Here is a 16,255-nt window from a genome sequence, read left to right on the forward strand (position 1 = left end):
CATTACGCGAAAGAAACAACCTCAGTACACTACAAGATAAGACCCCTCCTCCAAAAGGATGGCTCCCTCACAGACAGTCCAACTAAGATCAGTGAGATACTGAATGACCAGTTCAAAAGTGTCTTTACCACCCAGTTGGAACACAGACAAGTGAACGAACCAGTGGACTTCTTTGCCGCCTCACCTATAACCAGCGAGGCAGTTACAATGAAATACATTGACATTAGCGAAGAAGATATACTACTAGCCATAGATGAAGTGGACACAAACTCAACTGCTGGTCTGGTGGTTTCCCAGCAATCCTCCTCAAATCGTGTAAGCATGCCCTGGCAAAACCCCTCAAGATTCTCTTCCAGAGCTTTCTTGCAAATGGCAAACTGCTAAGCAAGCTGAAGGAGGGAATAACATGCCCAATACATAAAGGGGGAAGTAGAGCAGATGCCAAAAACTATAGGCCTATCTCTCTGACTTGAAACATCAGCAAAGCCATGGAACGGATAGTCAGAGGGAAACTAATCGCATTCTTTGAAAAAAATAACCAGCATGATTTTCGACCAGGTAGGAACTGCCTGACCCAGCTCTTACAACATTACAACAAATCAAATGTGGATGTAATATACCTTGATTTTACAAAAGCATAGCTGGAAAACTTGGAGTGTGTTTACATGACTTCCTGAAAGATAGGAGTCAGGCAGTAGTAGCTAATGGAGCCACCTCTTTGAACACACAAATAGTGAGCGGTGTTCCATAGGGCACTGTCTTGTGATCACTGCTCTTTATAGTGGCCCTCTCAGATATGCCCTCAAATGCCCGAATAGCCACCTTGGCAAGCTATGCAGATGATACGAAAGTCTCGCAGAAAATACAGAACCCCAGCGATGTTGCACACCTGCAGCAGGAGTTGGACTCAATTTACAGATGGGCTGAGGATAATAATATGCAGTTTAATGCTGAAAAATTACAGGCCCAGCGCTACCAGCATCCAAAACTGAATATGAAACTTACAGGGTACACCGGTCCTCAGGGAATTTCAATCCCAGAGCCTAAGTCAGTGAGGGACCTGGGTATCGACATGAGGTATGATACCTATTTCCAAATGCACATTACCAGGATGGTGACAAAGTGCAGACGACTGGCTGGATGGATCCTAAGAACATTCAGAACCAGAGATAAGGAAACCATGATGGTCCTCTGGCGGACTTTCGTCCTCAACCGCCTGGATTATTGCTCACAGCTATGGTCACCCACCAGTATGAAATTAACAGCGGACCTTGAAGCAATCCAGAGAAGATTCACAAAGAAGATCGTCTCTTTGCAACAGCTCAGCTACTGGGAAAGGTTGAAACAGCTAAGACTCTACTCCCTGGAGAGAAGACGGGAGAGGTATGCAGTAATATATGTCTGGAAGATCCTGGAAGGAATTGTGTCATATTTTGGCACTGAAAGCTACACCAATACCAGAACGGGACGACACTGCATAGTGCCAAAGTTCCCAGCAATGCCATCACGCTTCAGGACCAGTTACTGCAACAGCCTGGGTTTCAAGGGCCCACAGCTTTTTAATATTCTCCCAAAGAGTCTGAGGAACTTGCACAAAGTAGATGTAGGGGTTTTAAATCAAAGCTGGACCTCTTCATGTCGAGAGTCCCAGATGAACCTGCCTCATGGCAAGAGGTGCAAATGAGGGTAGCTGTATCAAACTCCATTCTTCACCAAGTGCCACATATTAGAGGAGGTTCTTCGTAATAACAGTGTAGCACAAAACGGTGGTGCATCAGCATGGCCGCAGCTCTGAGCTGAGACTAAAAAAGAATATATATAATAACTTTGATACGTTTCGGCCAGTACGGGCCCAGGCCATGTCTATATATATACATGTATGTATATGTACTCGTACAAAATGGATCCTCCGCCGTTTTCGTCGATGAGCATTCAACTGTTTGAGGCAGTCATAGAGCGACAGACAAATTGTTTTTCGCTGGGAACGGCCGAAAAAGTGTTTGGTGTCAGCTCACGACTACAGCAACACCTAAAACAATAATCGGTAGTATGGTGTATGTTACTAGCGAAACATTGAGCATGTAACCACTGAAGAAAGAGAGGAAGGACTACACCAGCACTTGGCTAGTACCAATCTTCATTTTACCACGTAAAATGGGGATGCCTTGCTGAAATACACAACACACCGGGATCTTTTCGGTTTGAACGGCAGTTTTTTCTAGCGATGTCATATGAAATTGTCACCCATAATTATGACCCTAGTATCGATCTATTACATTTCAATCTGTTTTTGGTTTAGGGTTAGAGTTAGGGTTAGGGGGTATCATTTTTTCTTCAGAAATGTAAATAAACCCAATCTGTTTCTTAAACGAGGCACATATTCATACGGCGCAGAATGCTTTTGCCTCAATAGACGTCATTGATTGGTTGAAATTGCAGAAATTGAAGAAAAAAACAACAAATATCTTACAAACCATAGAATTTTCTCAATAAAGCCAAGAGAAAAAGATATTTTATAAACACATTCTACCAGTATAGGAAGTTTTTTATAGTATAGGAAGTTTTTTAATTACCTAGAAATTGTTAAAAACTGCCGTTCAAACCGAAAAGATCCCCAATCTTGGTACCAATGAAGATTGGTACTAGCCAAGTGCTGGTGTAGTCCTTCCTCTCTTTCTTCAGTGGTTACATGCTTAATGTTTCGCTAGTAACATACACCATACTACCGATTATTGTTTTAAGTGTTGCTGTAGTCGTGAGCTGACACCAAACACTTTTTCGGCCGTTCCCAGCGAAAAAATTTGTCTGTCGCTCTAATGACTGCCTCAAACAGTTGAATGCTCATCGACGAAAACGGCGGAGGATCCATTTTGTACGAGTACATATACATACATGTATATATATAGACATGGCCTGGGCCCGTACTGGCCGAAACGTATCAAAGTTATTATATATATTCTTCAATTTCAACCAATCAATGACGTCTATTGAGGTGAAAACATTCTGTGCCGTATGAATATGTCCCTCGTTTAAGAAACAGATTGGGTTTATTTACATTTGTAGAAACAGATTGGGTTTATTTACATTTGTGAAGAAAAAAAGAAACCCTTCCCCCCCACCCCTAACCCTAACCCTGAAACAGATTGAAATGCAATAGATCGATACTAGGGTCATAATTATGGTGACAATTTCATATGACACCGCTAGAAAAAACTGCCGTTCAAACCGAAAAGATCCATTTGATGTCTAAAAAAAATCTTTTTATATTTTTATATTTTATATTTTTAGAATGAAATATATATCGTATATAATTAAAAGATACAGAAATATTTTATTCTCAAACGCATGACAATGCCAATACAGTAGCATGAACAGGATAAACTACCCATTTATTGCAGAACAATTCGTTACTGGGCAGTTTAGCTTAAAGGTAAAGCACTAAGGCGGCGAGCTGGCAGAAACGTTAGCACGCCGGGCGTAATGCTTAGTGGTATTTCGTCTGCCGTTACGTTGTAAGTTCAAATTCCGCCGAGGTCGACTTTGCCTTAAATCCTTTCGGGGTCGATAAATTAAGTACCAGTTACGCACTGGGGTCGATGTAATCGACTTTAATACCTATGTCTGTCCTTGTTTGTTCCCTCTGTGTTTAGCCCCTTGTGGGTAATAAAGAAATAGGTATTTCCTCTGCCGTTACGTTCTGAGTTCAAATTCCGCCGAGGTTGACTTTGCCTTTCATCCTTTCGGAGTCGATTAAATAAGTACCAGTTACGCACTGGGGTCGATATAATCGACTTAATCCGTTTGTCTGTCCTTGTTTGTCCTGTCTGTGTTTAGCGCCTTGTGGGTAGTAAAGAAATAGGTAAAGCATTAACGCGTAATCACATGGATGTGAGTTCGAGTCTCATGGCTGCAATATATGGATAGGTTTATCCTGTTCATGCTATTGTATTAACATTATCATGCGTTTGAGAATAAATTATTTCTGAATCTTTCAATACATCTCAACGCTTCTATTTGATTACTTTCATCGTAAGTTGAATATATAATTAAATATTTTTGTAATTAATATGAATTTTATAAGAAAAATGTTAGATGTATAACCAATTTATTGCAAATAAAATTTAGAAAAATCTAAGGTTGAGAAGGGACAGAATATGTCCATCAATACATTGAGAGTGGTGATATAGGATTTGTTAGAACTAGGATTCAGTCGATGCTCAGGAGTCTTGAACAAGCTACAAAATCTTCCGTGGGCGCTATGTGAACCCCATGAGCAATACAGACCTCGGTTGAGAACCATTTGTTCAGAGGATTATGCAAAGTGTGATAGCTGGAAGGAGTGAGGATTGTACTAGGATGGTACTCATTCTAGCAGAGCAGACTGGAATAACATGAAATGAGATGCCTCACTCAGAAACACAGCGTTTTGACTAGCCGAGAATTGAACCCACGACCTTATGGTCGTCAGCGGAACACTCCCCAAACGGAAGCCTCGACTAAAATGTTCAATTAAGCAGAAGCTAAAACAATGGATCTTTTCGGCTTGACCGGCAGTTTTTAAAAATAATTTCCACGTAACTAAGCACTTTAAAACTTCCTATACTGGTAGAATGTGTTTATAAAACATCTTTTTCTCTTGGCTTTATTGAGAAAATTCTATAGTTTGTAAGATATGTTGTTTTTTCTTCAATTTCTGCAATTTCAACCAATCAATGATGTCTATTGAGGTGAAAACATTCTATGCCGTATGAATATGTCCCTCGTCTAAGAAACAGATTAGGTTTATTTACATTTGTGAAGAAAAAAAGATACCCTTCCCCCCACCCCTAACCCTGACTCTAAAACAGATTGAAATGCAATAGATCGATTCTAGGGTCATAACTATGAGTGGCAATATCATATGACACCGCTAGAAAAAACTGCTGTTCAAACCGAAAAGATCCAAAACAATATCGAGGAAGTTTTGATATGGTACTTCGTGTGTAGATCAAACTCTATCAAAGTTTTTCTTTTCTTATCATCTGTATGGGGCACCAGACATACTGGGTAGATTGAATAAACTATACTCTCCCCAACATTCTAGGGACTTATGTATATTATTATAATTATATTAGGGAATAGAATAGTCTATAATCTCTTTATGACATCACACTGACGTCACAGACGTAGATATTGAACGTCATTCTTTCAAGCTTTTTCATTCACCGTGTTTCAGATATAACTTCGTGACCAATTTTTCTATACAGCAGATTAAAACCTCAGATAGAAAGATGGTTACCTTAAGCAGCAGTTCTCGCAGATATCCATACAGAGTATACAAAGGACACAGAAAAGTAAAGAGATGTTCGAAACACTCAAAACCGAGAAGTTCTTCCAAATATTTGTACGATAACCGAGGATCACAGAGCAAAAGTAACCGGTATCGCAAGAGTCTGAGCAGAAGTTATTCGAAAAATTCTTATAGGCCTCTTTCCGGGACGAAGAAAACTAAAAGAGATTCTAGGAGACATAGATTTCGAGGTAAAGGAACTTCAAATCGAAGGACGAGGCAGAGAGTCAAGAGGCGTAGGCGAACTCGCAATCATACAGGCTCTTTGACGAAACAAGCTGAGATGCCTCAAGATTGTTCAGAACAGGAGAATGCTGATACCACGGAATTAAAATCGAATACTCCAGTAAATGATTCTACAAACGATGGGGAAACGGTTCGTAGTGTCCAGACGGATGAAAATATGCCAAATGCGTTGGCAATGGACAGTAAAGACCAAGGGGCAAAAACACAAAATGCGTCTGTCGGTACGATTGAATAATGATTTGAATTTTAAAAAAATAAAGAAATGAAAATATTAATTTTAGTCTTATTCTCAAATATAAATCTTTTGGATCTTTTCGGTTTGAACGGCAGTTTTTTCTAGCGGTTTCATATGAAATTGTCACCCATAATTATGATCCTAGTATCAATCTATTGCATTTCAATCTGTTTTAGAGTCAGGGTTAGGGGTGGGGGGTAGGGTATCTTTTTTTCTTCTCAAATGTAAATAAACCCAATCTGTTTCTTAAACGAGGGACATATTCATACGGCACTGAATGTTTTCACCTCAATAGACGTCGTTGATTGGTTAAAATTGCAGAAATTGAAGAAAAAAAAAACAATAAATATCTTACAAACTATAAAATTTTCTCAATAAAGCCAAGAGAAAAAGATGTTTTATAAACACATTCTACCAGTATAGGAAGTTTAAAAGTGTTTAGTTACGTGGAAATTATTTTAAAAAACTGCCGGTCAAACCGAAAAGATCCTAAACCTTTTTAAAGTCGTATTTCAATTTCTTCGTGTATAAAAAGAATAATTGTGCTTTGTTATAAGATGTTTTAGATAACGAAATCAATGTGTTAACTTGAATACATCAAACAGATGGCATATATGGCAAAGCATAGATAATTACTGGTGTAACGCCCGTAATTACATGTGTAATATCATACATACATGCATATATACATACATAAATACATACATACATACATACATACATAAATACATACATACACACACACATACATACATACATACATACAGTACGTACGTACGTACGTATGTATGTATGTATGCATGCATGCATGTATTTATGTATGTATGTATGTATGTATGTATGTATTTATGTATGTATGTATGTATTTATGTGTGTATGTATGTATGTATGTATGTATGTATGTATGTATGTATGTATGTATGTATTTATGTATGTATGTATGTATGTATGTATGTATGTATGTATGTATGTATTTATGTATGTATGTATTTATGTGTGTATGTATGTATTTCTGTATGTATGTATGTGTGTACGTATGTATGTATGTATGTATTTATGTATATATGTATGTATGTATGTATATATTTATGTATGTATGTATGTATGTATGTAAGTATGTATGTATGTATGTATGTATGTATGTAAGTATGTATGTATAATGTATACATGTATGTATGTATGTATTTGTGTGTATGTATGTATTTATGTATGTATGTGCGTACGTACGTACGTACGTACGTATGTATGTATGTATGTATGTATGTACGTATCTATGTATGTATTTATGTATGCATGTATGTATGTATTTATGTATGTATGTGCGTACGTACGTACGTACGTACGTACGTACGTATGTATGTATGTATGTATGTATGTATGTATGTATGATGTTATGTATGTATGTATGTATGATGTATGTATGTACGTATCTATGTATGTATTTATGTATGTATGCATGTATGTATTTATGTATCTATGTATGTATGTATTTATGAATATTATGTATATATGTATGTATGTATGTATGTATGTATGTATGTATGTATGTATGTATGTATGTATGTATGTATGTATGTATGTATGTATGTGTGTGTGTGTGTATGTATGTATCTGTGTGTGTGTGTATGTATGTATCTATGTGTGTGTGTATGTATGTATGTATGTGTGTGTGTATCATGTATGTATGTATTTATGTATGCATGTATGTATGTATTTATGAATATATGTATGTATGTATGTGTATGTATGTATGTATGTATGTGTGTGTGTATGTATGTATCTATGTGTGTGTATGTATGTATGTGTGTGTGTATGTATGTATGATGTATATATGTATATATGTATGTATTTATGTATGTATGTATTTATGTATGTATTTATGTATGTATTTATGTATGTATGCATGTATGTATGTATGCATGTATGCATGTATGCATGTATGCATGTATGTATTTATGTATGTATGTATGTATGTATGTATGTATGTATGTATGTATGATGTATGTATGTATGTATGTGTGTGTGTGTGTATGCATGTATGTATGTATGTATGTATGTATGCATGTATGTATGTATGTATGTATGTATGCATGTATGTATGTATTTAAACGCAGCTTAAATCTCGAATTTAAATGTAAACTTTAATGTCAACTAATATATTTTTCAATGTTTGCAGCGATGTATTGTTGTGTTGGTGTTTGTGCTTCGGCAGGGCAACACGCTACTCCACCATGGGCGTCTTTTCAAGTTAAAATAAACATGAGAATGAGAGCTTAACACTGCATTGATGGACAAAATATTTTTTGTATTTGTAAGCTAACAAGGCTAACATTGGTTTCATGCCAAGAGAAATCTTAGCAATTATGAAACCTGTCACCAATATATGTATGTGTTTGTGAATAGAATAAACGTGAAATATTGTAAGAATCCTTCAAATGTGATACAAACATGCAATTTGGAACACTTCTTGCAACATTAAAATCGAAAATGTCGGCCAAAATCCAAAACAGCGCCCAACACTAAAAATTAAAACTTGCGACGTAAAGAAAATATGATTTATCATAATAAACATTATTTATTAAGCAATGTTTTATACAAATAGCCATAGCAGAACAATGCCAAGCGCTTAAAAAGTGCCAATGCAAAACTGAATGTGTAGGACGTTGCACGTGCAAGAAGTCAGCCTTTTCTTGTTCTACAATTTATGCTTGTCCAAGTATTTGATTGATAATGGCACCTGTAGAACCTGAAGAATTAATAAAGAGAATAGTAGACAAATACATCGAGAGGTAAATATACGGCTATTTGTGTAACATATTGCATAATAAATAACGTTTATTATAATAAAACTTATTTCCTGTTCATCGCAATTATTAATTTTTAATGCTGGATGCCGTCTTAGAAATTGCCCGCCATTTTCGATTTTCACATTGGTAATCAAGCAAACTTTAGGCGTGCCAGACTGTTTATTTGTATCAGCTTTTGAAGGATTTTTCTAATTCATTCTCCATTACATGGCATTTTGGAAGAGTCAAATATATACAGTTAAAGGGGAACAATTCTGAATTGTTATCTCCCTTGCATCAGTAGCAATTTAGAAATATAAATATGGATACGTATGTATACTTATGCAGAATATGAGTGGGAGCATACATAACCGCGCGCACGCGCACACACACAGAGCACATGCACACACTGGCACACGCACGTCCACACTGGAGCGCGCTCACACACACACATACACATAGACACAACAAATACATAGGCAAGCACGCACATGATGCACACACTTGCACACATAAACTCCCACACCGGCACGCACACACACTCACATTCAAACACACACATACACGTCTTTACATTTGCACTATGCATATTATTCGTGTTTGAGTGTGTGCTCATAATTGTGGACGTTCACATATTTTAAAGTTCTATATTTCATTGACAGAGTTTCGGTATAACTACGGATGTATACCACAAACCGACTTTGTTGCCTCATAACTTCCAGAAAAACAGAACTTCAACAAATAACAAAACTTTCGGATCTTTTCGGTTTGAACGGCAGTTTTTTAAAATAATTTCTACGTAACTTAAGCTCTTTTAAACTTCGTATACTGGTAGAATGTGTTTATAAAACATCTTTTTCTCTTGGCTTTATTGAGAAAATTCTATAGTTTGTAAGATATTTGTTGTTTATTTCTTCAATTTCTGCAATTTCGACCAATCAATGACGTCTATTGAGGTGAAAACATTCTGTGCCGTATGAATATGTCCCTCGTCTAAGAAACAGATTGGGTTTATTTACATTTGTGAAGAAAAAAAGATACCCTTCCCCCCACCCCTAACCCTAACCCTAAAACAGATTGAAATGCAATAGATCGATACTAGGGTCATAATTATGGGTGACAATTTCATATGACACCGCTAGAAAAAACTGCCGTTCAAACCGAAAAGATCCCAGTACTTGAACAAATAACGAAACTTTCAACAAATAATCGCTTAGATCCTGTAAGTTGAATGTGTAAAGATTTGTTGGAAAAAATACCGATTCTAGTAGATTGGCTGGAATACATTCTTGCTGGAATACATTCTTGCTGGAATTCAGCAGCTCAATGTCCGTATCCACTCTCTTGATGATTGGCCAAAGATTGATGCTCATGTCTGTTCACTGGAATACATTCAACTTCTCAATGCGCTTCATGAGACTCAACAGATCGATGCTCCTGTCCTTTCGCTTGAATATATTATTCAAGTAAGGCGGCGAGCTGGCAGAATCGTTAGCACGCCGGGCGAAATGTGTAGCCGTATTTCGTCTGCCTTTACGTTCAGAGTTCAAATTCCGCCGAGGTCGACTTTGCCTTTCATCCTTTCGGGGTCGATAAATTAAGTACCAGTTACGCACTGGAGTCGATATAATCGACTTAATCCGTTTGTCTGTCCTTGTTTGTCCCCTCTGTGTTTAACCCCTTGTGTGGGTAGCAAAGAAATAGATATTCAACAGCTCATTGATAGTCTCAGCTCGCTTGATATTCAATAAACGCTCAGTGCACCTCTCGGATTATTCGATTATATTAACCAGTCATGATGGACCTGTGGGATGACGTCAGCAGCTGGGGAGCTGACCGGAAGAGGAAGGGGAAGGAGTGACGCGCGCGCAGGGAGGGAGCATGGGTCCTTTTTCGATCGAGATAGAAGAAAAGGTGACACCGCATTAGTAATTCTACATTTCCCTCCTTTCACGATAAATATTTATAGTATAAGATATAATACTGTGGAGGCGCAGTGGCCCAGTGGTTAGGGAAGCAGACTTACGGTCGTATGATCGCGGTTTCGATTCCTAGATCGGACGTTGCGAGTGTTTATTGAGCGAAAGCACCTAAAGCTCCACGAGGCTCCGGCAGGGGGTGGTGGTTATCCCTGCTGTTCTCTTTCACCACAACTTTCTCTCACACTTTCTTCTGTAGGCCTGCTCGCTTAGCCAGCGGGGTGGCGTCATTTGGAGGCTAAAACATCTGATAGCCTGGTCGGTCACCGTGATATAATACTATACACACGCACATGAAAAGTTCCTGAATTTAAGGGTAACGCGAAAAGGTAGAGCTGTTACCTTTACAGGAGAAGGACAACTGTTAAGAAGGTATGCAAAAAAATTATGATGGTATACTATATATATTTTCCACAGTGGATTTTGGTAAAACTGAAGCACATCGGGTTATGAAGTTCTTCCTTTTGTAAAGCAAAGTAGCTGCGGAAAACCATGGCGAGATAAAGGAAATTTTGAAAGCTGACTGCCCATCTTACTCCACAGTAAAAACCTGGGTGCCAATGTTTCGGACTGGTAATTTCGAGGCCACAGATGAATCCAGGTCAGGACGATCCACTTCCTCGACTACGGAGGACAAAGCCGGGCTTGTCGCCTCTACGGCAATCTTTCGTCTCTAGTAGACCTTTCCGTCGATTTCCGTAAAAAAATTTTTCTTTTTACATATGGGCTTGCGGGAACTTTTGAAGTAATGAGAGCGAAAGAGACTAAGAGAAAGCGATTGTATGACGAGGGAAGTTCTTTTGAAGTTACCGTGCATGGGAGCATTGATGTACATGTGTGTGTGTGTTTGATGGGGTGTGGGAGACAGACAGTATGTTGTGTAAGTGAAGTGCTTCTATTAGTGTGTGTGAAGAGACAGAGAGAGAGTAATGTGTGAAAGAGAGAGATAACTGAAATTTTTTACTCGGTGTATGTGTATATGTATGTATGCATGTATGTGTGTGTGTGTGTATGTATGTATGTAGTATGTATGTATGTATGTATGTATGTGTGTGTGTGTGTGTGTATGTATGTATGGCCGATTCAGTGTTTACATTATTTCGAGTTAAAACGAAAGATTACCTTTGCCTGTTTATGTAACGGTCTGCTATGTAGAAAATAATGAGGTTGACTCAATGGAATAATGACAGTGATCGAAGATATAGACAAAATTTTTTTTATTTAATCGTTATACATGCCTTGTCGACAGTCTAATCGGTACAGTGATTTGTGTTGTTTTGGGACGAAGGGACAGTTCCGAAATGCCAAATTCCTCTTCACCCCACGACACACGAACTCATCCAAACTTAAGAATCAACATGGCTTTGCTAAGTCAATTGATGTGTTTTCCGTTTGACTTAAAACTTTTGCTACATATCGCTGGTCACAATGCGCTTCCTCACATTGTTGTAGCTTCTGAGTGATGCCACCCTGAGGCTAGACGGGTAGGGTTGCCCATTTAAAACTGTGTCGATCGTAGTAACGTGAAACGAAGCCTTTTGCTCAAAGCCTTTTCCTTTGCATGCAACTCTTTTCTCATGAGAAGAATATCTCCTCCTCATTTTATAACTCTCCCGTCTTTTTCTTACCATTTCACCATCGTCACATCAACAGAGACATTAAGGCTGCACAGTAGCAGTCGACAAGGCATGTATAACGATTAAATAAAAATTTTTTTGTCTATATCTTCGATCACTGTCATTATTCCATTGAGTCAACCTCATTATTTTCTACATAGCAGACCGTTACATAAACAGGCAAAGGTAATCTTTCGTTTAAACCCCATACACACACACATACATAGATACATACACACACACACACACATACATGCATACATACATATACACAAACACCGAGTAAAAAATTTCAGTTATCTCTCTCTTTCACACATTACTCTCTCTCTGTCTCTTCACACACACTAACAGAAGCACTTCATTTACACAACATACTGTCTGTCTCCCACACCCCATCAAACACACACACACACACATGTACATCAATGCTCCCATGCACGGTAACTTCAAAAGAACTTCCCTCGTCATACAATCGCTTTCTCTTAGTCTCTTTCGCTCTCATTACTTCAAAAGTTCCCGCAAGCCCATATGTAAAAAAAATTCTTTTTTACGGAAATCGACGGTAAGGTCTACTAGAGACGAAAGATCGCCCTGTCTACCAAATCCACTCACAAGGCTTTGGGCGGCCCGAGGCTATATTACTTGCCCAAGGTGCTACGTCGTGTGACTGAACCCAGAACTATGTGGTTGGGAAGCAAGCTACTTACCACACAGCCACTCAAATCGGGTGTGTTATTTGGTTTTACTTCTCTTAGTGTCTGAATATCAATTGTCTTGGCATGTTTTATGCCATCATCCATTAGTGATAGTGAATAATATCTGTGGATGAACAAGGTTTGAAGTTTGCGAAGGCATAAGACATGGGTATTTTCATCGGAGACAAATGTGGAAAGCCATTTTGTTAAATTAAAAGGAATCTTTTAGTATTTTTTCCAGTGACATGAGCTAAAGAATGAGTTTGTGGGTTTATAATAATAAATGGGAGTTTCAGTTTGGTTAATGACTTTTTTTAAAAAGATATTTGGCTATCATTCGGTACTAGTTACATAGCTGTCACTTATAAACCCACGTGGGTTTATTTACATTTCTGAAGAAAAAGAAACCCTCCCTCCCACCCTTAACCCTAACCCTAACCCCACATATATAAAAAAAAATTACGGAAAGTGACGATATTCTTCTTCAAATGTAAACAAACACACGTGATGTGAACGGTACTCATATCGAAAGATAATAGATGTGTGGTAGTTTCCTCAGGAAGCTACCCCAACAGAATTGTCCACCCGTACCCAGAGACATTCCTGAGTACAGCCATGACAATTCAGCAGAACATCTCGCTGAACAAGTTTACCAGCCAGAGACCCAGTTCACTGCGCACAGGATGTCCCACCTGCCAACTCGGGAAGTCCTAAGCCAGTAGTGTACACCAGGAGCGGTCGGAGAATTCGACCACCAAAGAAACTGTCGTTATGAACTCATAAAAGTGAAACTGGAGATGTGGTGTTATCTCCCTTCCATTGGTCACCTACCATAACTGGAACTCTCTAGTTTGAAAAGAACACATTTGAGTCCCTAATGGTAGAAGGCCACACGCGGACGTATGGACATAATCTCACACTGCTTTGTCTTTCTGTTTGTTAACCAATATCGTCAAGCTTCATTATATAACGGTTTGTGGGGTGAGGGGACCTCCGGACAGGGTTCTCGCCATTGCAAACATTGGTCAGCCTCGCCATCACCCGCGGCAACGCTGCAAGCTTGGTGACGTGTCTTGATAGCCATCATTCTTTACATTAAAAAGACCTGGTAAATTACTTTTTTTCTTTTAGTTTTGGGTGAAGTTAACCCTAAACAGATTGGTTATATATATATTCTTTTTCTCTCCTTGTTTTTTCTGTTTCCCTTTCTGTAGAAGAGCGTAGACTCGAAACGTAAAGAACTTTTTCTATTCCTGAGCGTTATACTAATACATCTGTTTGTTTTGTACACCACCTGTCTTCGTCTTTTGTTTTTTTCATAAACTCTCCCTATATACATATATATATATATATATATATAAATTAATAATAAATATTAAGGAATAAATCCAAACTTACAGGGAAAAATCAGATTTAGGATTGAATCCAATTTTATAGTAAAATATTATATTATATTAAATTAGAGAAAAAACCACTATTAGGCAAATCATACAATGAAAATCTTAAGCCAATACATAAGATTATTTAATTTATATTATTTGAATATTTAACAAAATTATAAAAAAAAAATATAATTAATATAACACTACGATCGTTTCATGGCTGTTAATTTCTTTAAATTTTCGAGTTACAGTCATTTCATCAGGTGGTTTAAATATTTAACTTGGCGAGGTTTAATCAATGAACTAAAATTTTAATAATTTTATGTATTCAAATAATATAAATTAAATAATCTTATGTATTGGCTTAAGATTTTCATTGTATGATTTGCCTAATAGTGGTTTTATCTCTAATTTAATATAATATATATATATGTGTGTGTGTGTGTGTGTATATATAAAAGAATTGTTAGAAGCAATGGAGGTAATGCCTCACTTTTTGTACGAAGTAAATTAATTATATGTAGATTAGTTACATATAAGTACTTACATACATACACACACATGCATACATGCACACATACATACATACATACGATTTCGTGCTTTTCTTTAAGCGTGGTTAATATTTTTTACTGAAAGTAGTCTCTTTATTTATCTGTTGTTGTTTAGAAATCGTTCCACTGCATTGGTATGAATTAACTATTTTGAAGTCTGGCTAGAGATTCTCGTCACATCTATTTATGTGTTCACTGAATGGTCCTTGTCTCCATTTTGGGAAGCAAATTTGTTCTCTGTCTTAATGTCATTCCTATTCGTCTTGTATAGTTCTATCCATAGCCTAAACATGTTCTAGCACAGATCAGGTTTTCAGATGTACAACTCATTCATTATTTTGAATGTTATAAACCGCATTGTTTCTATCATTATGTGTATATATTGGTATATAAAATAAGTTTCAAATCGGGTGTGTTATTTGGTTTTACTTCTCTTAGTGTCTGAATATCATTGTCTTGGCATGTTTTATGCCATCATCCATTAGTGATAGTGAATAATATCTGTGGATGAACAAGGTTTGAAGTTTGCGAAGGCATAAGACATGGGTATTTTCATCGGAGACAAATGTGGAAAACCAGTTTGCTAAATTAAAAGGAATCTTTTAGTGTTTTTTTCCAGTGACATGAGCTAAAGAATGGGTATTGACTTGAGTTTGTGGGTTTAATAATAAATGCCATTTTCAGTTTGGTTAATGACTTTTTAAAAAAAATATCTAATAATAGAAGTTTATCTTTGTTGTATTCCCTTGTGACACAATGGCATTTTGGCATCAAAAGGTTTAAAATGCATTCTGTGCTGAGCTGTAGTCTTCAGAAGGGACAGATAGGTGGCGCTTTCCATTTTTATGTTAGTATATTTTGTTACCTGCTATTTTAGCCAATCTTAGACTACCAACCTGTCAGCAAATGCCAACATTTTATCTTTTTTTTTTTTTTGCAGGAATCCCAAGGCAGAATTAAAGAATTCAATAATTTTATGTTTAACAAACTACAATAAAGAAGGTGTAAAAATGTAACAGAGACATAACAACAATAAAATCATATGTTTGCATATATTAGTGTTTTTCCTTTATTTTTCAAATTCTTCCAGGCCATACAACTCTTCTAGTTTAAGATGGAATTCATAAAACAGCATCTGTATTTATAAAGCTGTTATGGACAGTAATACATATATAGAAAAATAAAATCTTTTCAAATTACAATATTAATAATAAAAGCTTGGTTTTACATAAAATATGTTTTAGTATTTATTGAAAACTTCATTTAAAAAAAAAAACGCATTCACTTTTCTGAAGCAGTTGGAGGGCACACTTGTGTAGGTATGTCGCTGTAGAAAATATGAGATATAACAAGAAAGTTATATATGTTTGTATATATTTGTAGTTATCATTGCAAATGCTTCCACATTATAGAACTCTTCCAGTGTAAGTGAT

The sequence above is a fragment of the Octopus sinensis genome, linkage group LG1 (assembly GCF_006345805.1).
Source record: "Octopus sinensis linkage group LG1, ASM634580v1, whole genome shotgun sequence".
Taxonomy (NCBI): Eukaryota; Metazoa; Mollusca; class Cephalopoda; order Octopoda; family Octopodidae; genus Octopus; species Octopus sinensis.